Source organism: Urtica dioica, chromosome 9, assembly GCF_054948205.1.
Source record: "Urtica dioica subsp. dioica isolate 48M chromosome 9, U.dioica_male_clone48M_v1_H2, whole genome shotgun sequence".
Classification (NCBI taxonomy): domain Eukaryota; kingdom Viridiplantae; phylum Streptophyta; class Magnoliopsida; order Rosales; family Urticaceae; genus Urtica; species Urtica dioica.
This window is the reverse complement of record NC_142764.1, coordinates 13276656-13284406: the sequence shown is the minus strand read 5'-3', so window position 1 is coordinate 13284406 and position 7751 is coordinate 13276656.

The window sequence follows — 7751 nt, the reverse complement described above, 5'->3', positions numbered from 1 at the left end:
GTGTTCACCATCCAAAAATGTCTTCTCAGAGACTTGTTTATCATCTAAAAATGCATTCTCAATGTCTTATTCATCACATTAGTTGCTAATAACAAGTATCAAGAAACACAACATACCTAACTAATAAAGAATACAACATCCAAGAATACAACATCTTGATCTAAGATGTCATTGAACTTCTTTTGTCGCTTCCTTATACCGTACATTGCTTCATCGATTTTCTTCATAATGAAGAGAGATAAAAAGTTCCGAGTTGATGTCAAAGAAATACATAAAAATATTTAAAAAGATATAATATTTATTAAAAATATCATAAAAAAGGACGGTACACGAGTAAAGTTGAGCCCTGCAATACTCCTCAAATTTACTTCTCAATGTGATCTTTATCGGTTAATGATCATTCTCCTTCAAAATTGGCATCAACGCTTCTAAATCTTTTATCTGAAAAAAAAATATAAGAATAGTAGGAAACAAGTTATATGTATTATTTTTATTAATATTATTTACTCTACTGGTTAGTAGAGTAATCTACCAAGCAGCACAGTCGAGCACAATTTTGCTCTACTGACCAATAAATTTTACTCTACTTGCGAGTAGTGTTTTATGGAATAAATTAATTTCAAAAAAGATTTTTTTTTACTTGAATGATCTGATCAGTTGAAGACTCTTTCATCGTCGTCACTTTCATGTTCTTCTTCTGATGCATTCGAACCATCATCATTTACATTCTCTTTTTCATCCGTGTACTCCACACTCTCTTCGTCTGTGGACTCTTCATCATTCTCTTCGCTTTCTTCTTGTTGTTTTTCCGCTTTTTATAATGGATTGGCGAAAACTCGAACCCATTGGAGTACCTAAAAAAATAATCAAGACACAAATTATGATTATCTCCCTATATGAACTTTGATTATTATTGTTTTCCTAAGTTTCTCTACAAAACTTTGATTATCTCCCAATATATAAATCGCCCATTCTATTATTTCAATCGGTTACATGAATTTTAAAGGTCTCTTAGAAAGCAATAGGAGCGCTGAGCAAAACCCTCATGTAAATCGTAAAAGAAATTTTTAAAACTCATATCTATTAAATTGATCTTAAGAACTATATTTTCTCTGCCTTCACCATCTGGAAATTAGATCTTTGAGGAAAGAATAGGAGTCGATATAGAACAAACAATTTTTTTTTATGTATATTTACAAGTGAACCATAGTACTCTATAGAAATTACTTTGGCCTGTGACTTTTCCAGGCTTCACTTTCAATATAATAACAGCAAATTCAAAGGGCAAATAGAGTTCACTCAAGTGGGATAGATGTGGCGCCAAGCAAATACTATACACACACATGTACTATATCTTACACGCACAAAGCGGGTTAAAGAGGTCAGAATTGAATAAATCCATTGTTTTCAGGTTCCAAGTTTCCATTGTTTTTGCTACGTCCTGATCCTTAAACGGTGATATGTTGAGCAATACTAAGTCTTGATCATGATAATTAGAATGTTACATTACAACACAAATTTTGTACAATATCGAAGATATCAGTTCAATATCTCTACACATTCATGGAACCATATCTCCACACACATATCAGTGCCCTCTGTCGTAAATAAAAAATATAAAAAAATAAAAAAAACCTAAATTTCTCATGTGTGTTGCATATTGTATATTTAAGTGTATGTTAGAGAGAGAAGCCTTTTAATACTTTTAATTTGGTCGGCAACAGAAAAAAAAAGTCATAAATCGGACCGGATCAGTGCTTTTAAACGGTTTTTTTTTTCGTCCGGTCCGGTCTACTCATTACAAATCATCCGGTCTGGTTTTTATTTTTTAAAATACGGTTAAACCGGACCGAATTGGACCGGTTTATTTAAATAAAAAAAATTAATGTCCAACTGGTCAAATTAGGCATTTGTGCATGTGTTTCCCTCCCGGGTATGATTATATGTTTTTTGTTTTTGTGGAAAATTAATGGTTTTTTTTTAATTATGTAAAACGATTTGAAATTATCTAAACGGATCAAAACGGTCCAAACGGTTCAAAACGGTCTCGAACGGTCCGGTCTAAACAGTTCAAAACGGTTTTCACAGTTTTTTGATCCGGTCCGGTTTGAATTTTTTGGACCGTTTTAAGCGGTCCCATCTGATTTTCTGGCTGGTTTTGGACCGAATCGGACCGTGCACAGCCCTATTTTTAATGAAACAAATATAAAATATATATACAAATAGGACATAAGGATATTTTGATAATTTAATTCATTTAATAAGTCACGTGGCCAAAATGTGCATAAATAACTGGAAAAAGTGTAATTGACACTCGATGTGATATTAAAGAGAAAAGATCGAGTTTTTATGCTACAAGAGGTAGGTTTTTTTTTTTTTTTTTTTATAAAACAAGAGGTAGGTTGTTACATTGGTTGTAGTTCAAGGGGGAAAAAATTTCAATTATTCTTATGTTAAATGTAGTGGCTAAGAAATATGTGTTGTGAACAAGCATATCCGACACTACATTTCCAATAAATAGTTATGAAAATGCGCTACTTTTACAATAAATAGTTATGAAAACACATTCTGCGGGAGTGATTTTGTAGAATACAATTGCTATTACTAATATCAATAGTATCCAAAAAGTACGAAATATTGGTTACATAGAGTTAGATAGAAAAATGTAACTAAAACTTATACAAAATTTCCAAAGTGTAAATATTGAAAAGAAAAAAAAAACATAATATATTAAATATAAGTAGTAGAGAAATATAAGAAACAAATTGAAACACGTTACCCTCCGGAGATTTCTCTCAACACACACAATTGCAAATGTACGAATGTCATCAAGTAATAAAGTGCTCTTAGCACGAGTATCGATCCACGAGAATTATATAGCTCGAATTTTGTCAATTTCTTTTATCAATTGATTTTCAAACAAAAAAAGATAAAAGATGGGAGTTTGAAATTATTGGATTTTTCAGAGTGACAAGCAAGCGAATAATAAAGCGAGATTTAACCAATGATAAAAGATGAGGGACACGACTTCGTTGGTTTCAAGGTGCGGTTGACTATTGAGTTCAAAAGTAAAAAGAAAAGTTAAGGGTTTTAATCTCACATCTCGGTTTCATTCACTAACCTCCCCAGAGTCGTTGGGGGACTTAATAGATTGACGAGCTTACACTTCCCGGTTGGAGCTCTATTAAAACAACCTACCGTACTAAGACCGAGGCACAAACGATTACATCACTCTCCTAGTCTTTCTATAAATATAAGTTGACTAATGATGAATTGGGTAGATCTCTCATGTCTTTTACTTACCAGTCAACACTAACTAATTAGGTAGCTAAGCTAACTAGGAGAATGAAATACACCCACAACTCAATGCAATTCCTCTTTGACTTTTTTTTCTCTTGAAGAACACTTCTATCCTAAACCATGAACCAACAGACACACCCATTCACCAACTACAACATGTCCCAACTCAAGATTTAACTACTCATAAATGAAAACAAGCAAATCAACATAATCATAAGAGTAATCAATAAAACAAATAAGAAGAAACACATCTAAATTAAGCAAAACAAAACTAAATTCAAATCAAATCTCAAAACAAAGTATCAATATCTAAAAATATCAAAAAGTAACTTGAATCTTAGAGACCAAGTAAAAGTAACAACAATAAAAGTAGAAAGGGTAAATTAGGAAAATAGCCAACTTAAACGTTTGACATTGCTAAATAGCCAAAGTTTGGTAAATCTTAGGTAAATAGTCATTTTCATGTATTTACAGACATAAATCTTAGATAAATAGTCACCTCCATATATTAGGTCACGTCATTATTTATGACTATTTACTTAAAATTTACCAAATGTTGGCTATTTAGCAATGCCAAACGTTTTTTTTTTGAAACGTGGTCGGTGCCACGGAATAACATAAACGCCCTCACGTATGGCGGAGGAAAACCGTGGTTACAAAGATAAGAGTGAAACAGAAACCAACGATAAGGAAAACAGAAATAAACTCAAACAAACAAGGCCCTAGGAGGCCGCGCGGGACCTCAACTCGCGATCATCGGCTCTAATGGCCTCTTCCGAACAAGGCGGGACTAAACCCAGCCAGGTCGAGGACGAGTGATGGTTAACCGCGTAGCGTGCTAGATTATGCGCAGCAACATTACAAAGACGAGAAATATGCATAATGCGAAAAACCTCAAGCTCCCTCACCGCTCTAAAGATGCGGTGCAGGATCGTCCCAAGTTCTGTCGCAGGCGTCACGCCCTCGTCGATCATTCTCACCACCCCCAAGCAGTCAGACTGGATCTCCGCTCTCCTGCCACCGACGCTGCGAACTAGCTCTATGCCCTGGAGGACAGCATACGCTTCCGCAAGCTGCCACGGTCACGAGCGAGTGCCGCGTCGACGTTAATCGAGAGGGTCCCGTCACTAGGAGGGGTCCATCTGGGGGTCGTAGTCACCCTCGTGCTCGTCGGAGTCTCCCCAACCGTAGCCGCTCTGTACTCCTCGAGGAAGCTCACCGTCCACTGGACTAGCTGTGGCTGGCTCCAAGCTAATCTCCCGGCCAAGACATTGTTCCTGTGGTTCCAGAGTTCCCAAATAATGGTAATGAAAAGCTCATGGAAACGAACCTCAAGGGTCTCCGTCGCTCTGAAGATAGCATCGAAAGCATCGCCGTCTCTGAAAGGTGGAAGAATGTGGCCGAAGCCCACCTCTTTCCAGACTCTCATGCTCCACCTGCAACCCCAAAAAGTGTGGAAAACAGTCTCTCTCGCCTCCTGACAGACAGGGCAGCTGTTGTCAGAGGTGATCCTCTTCTTGGCTAAGACTGCTCTGGCCGGGATCTGGCCTAGACAGACTCGCCAACATAAGAGTTTCACCTTAGGAGGAACTCTCAGCTGCCAGAACTTCATCCACCACTTCTCCATCACCGTCGGGTCTGAAGAGCTGGCGACCGGATTACTGGCTCTCTCCATCGCGACACGGAAGCCACTCTTGACAGAGTACTCTCCGTTCTCAGTGAAATGCCAGCGTCGCACGTCGGGAATGCCCTCACCCCCACACGGAATGCTCAGGATCGCCGCAGCGTCCTCCTCCCCGAACATCGCTGTGATAAGATCAACGTCCCAGCTACCGTCGAGTCTCATAAGCTCAGCTACCCGCATATCGGGGGGAATCCAAAGGGGGTCAATCCAGGTGGCCGGTCTATCCCTCGGAACCCAACTGTCGCCCATGACCAACACAGACTCCCCGTCCCCGATCCTCCATCTCGAACCGGACTGAATGATCTCATGTCCCCAAAGAAGACTGCGCCATATGGAAGAGCTACACGAACCAGGGAGAGCCGTCATAATATCACTGTCGGGGAAGTAGCTCTGTCTATAGACTCGTCCTACCAGACTATCCGGTCTCCTGAGAAGCCTCCAGACACTCTTAGCCAGAAGGGCCTGGTTGGACTTCTCCAGATCTCTGAAGCCCATCCCGCCCTCTGACTTGTGTCGCGTGAGGTACTCCCACTTACACCAGTGGATCTTCTTCGTCGCCGTTCCACCCCCCCACCAGAATCTGGCGATCTCCGAGTGGATGTCTCTAATCAAACGCAGCGGGATCTTGTGGCACGAGGCCACGTAAGTGGGGATCGACTGAAGGACGGATTTAATGAGGACCTCTCTGCCAGCCTGCGAGAGGGAGAGGCCATTCCAACTCTTAATCTTAGCCCAAACGCGGTCTCTTACAAACCCAAAAAGCTCCGCCTTCTTCCGACCAGTGAACGCGGGAAGACCCAGGTATCGCTTATGGCAGTCCGTCTTCCTAACACCTAGGATCTGAGCCAGAACCTCACCCTCCTCATCGCTAACCTCCGTAACAAAACAAACATCGGACTTTTGAAAGTTCACCATCTGGCCCGAGGCCTCAGAGTAAGTCCGTAAAATTTCTGTAACCCTCTCACACTCGTCAGGTGTCGCTCGGCAAAAAACCAAGCTATCATCCGCAAAGAGAAGATGAGACACATGAAGGTCCCAGAACCGGACTCCAGAAATCGCTCCAGAATCCTCGCTCGCTCGAAAGAGGCTCGAGAGACCCTCAGAGCAAAAGAGGAAAAGGAAAGGAGAGAGAGGGTCCCCCTGGCGGAGGCCTCTGAAGGGAGTCACACTGCCTCGGATGGAGCCGTTGATGTTGAAAGCAAATCTGACTGAGGTAACGCATCTCATGATAAGGTGCACCCACCGCGTGCTGTATCCCAGTCTCAGCATCATCGACTCCAGGTAGGCCTACTCAACCCTGTCGAAAGCCTTCGCCAAGTTGGCTATTTTCCTAATTTTTTGAAGTAGAAAAGATGAGATAGAGAGATAACAAGAGATGAGATAGAAGTAGATGGTAGAGGAGGCTGTCACTTCTTCTTCTTCTTCTTCTTCTTCAATGTCAAAAAATTTCTCCTTCAATGACTCTCTAGACTTTCCAAAACTTGGTATTTTCAATAATGGATAAGTTTTCATGTATTATTAAGAGCTTATGGCATTGGATTCCATAATTTCAGAGCATTCTCAACCATTGGATGAGAACCAAAGATCAAGATTAGTTCAAATCCGAACTCTTTAAAAATCTGGCATGTCACCTTACGTGAGGTCTTCTGCACGTCGCGTGGTTGTTGCTCGTGTCGCGCCATCGTCTGCGCGACCATCGCGCTAAACTCGGTATCTTTTGGTTGCTCGAATTGATCGCCTGCGTGACACGTAAAGTCTGCGTGCGTTGCGCTCTGTTGAACCTTCCAGCACGTCGCATTCTGAAACTTGCGCGACACGCGATGTTGTGCTGACTTTTTTTTTCAGCTTTGACTTTAGCTTTCGGGACTTGTTTTTTTGCCTTTTTTGCTCTAATTTTTGCTCTTTTTAGCACCAAAACTCTCATATGCTCTCTTGGACCTGAAAATACTAAAAATTACCAAAAATATTGAATAGCTTAAGAACTAACGTTGGTTTTCGCGCAAAAAGTTGAGATTTCATACGAGTGATTAACACTCATCACTCTTGTAGTTATTTTTACGTGACGTTTTACAAGTATATTAGAAATATACCAAATCATATTCAGTTAAAATAAGTATCTAATGTAAGATTTAAATATTTACAAAAATAAACAATTTGATATATAAGATTCGACCACAGTTTATTGTTTCTTAGCTATGCATGTTTAATAATTTATTAGTATAAGATATGTTTTGTTAATTTAAAAATGCTATAATATGATAAATAATGAGTGCAAATTAGTTGCTGAAAAATGGTTGAGTACTATTAAAATTGAAAGGAAAAAATATGTCGCTAAAATTATTAACTTTAATTAAATAAATTGAAGAAGATAAAACAAATAGGCATATGACTGCAGGACTTGCATCCCAATTTGTCTCGTTTACCTCATTATTTATAATCTTCAAAGTCGGTGAAATAAAATAAGCAGCACCAAACGCGGCCTTAATAACTCAAATCTAAATATATGTGTGTGTGTTAAATATATACGTCTTTCACTCATTGTAAGACAACCAATCCATATTTACAGCTTCCTTCAGATATCAATTTGTAACATTATATACCCTATATGAGATATATGTGATTACAGAGGTAAGGAGAAGGACTAATAAATCCTAGCTGATGAAACTTTCGGTGACAAGATTCAAAAGAGAAAATGACACAAATGAAAGAAGGTTCTGGTGTTGAAGCTCCGAAGCTCGTCTTCTCTAACTTACTTGCTACTGCTCAT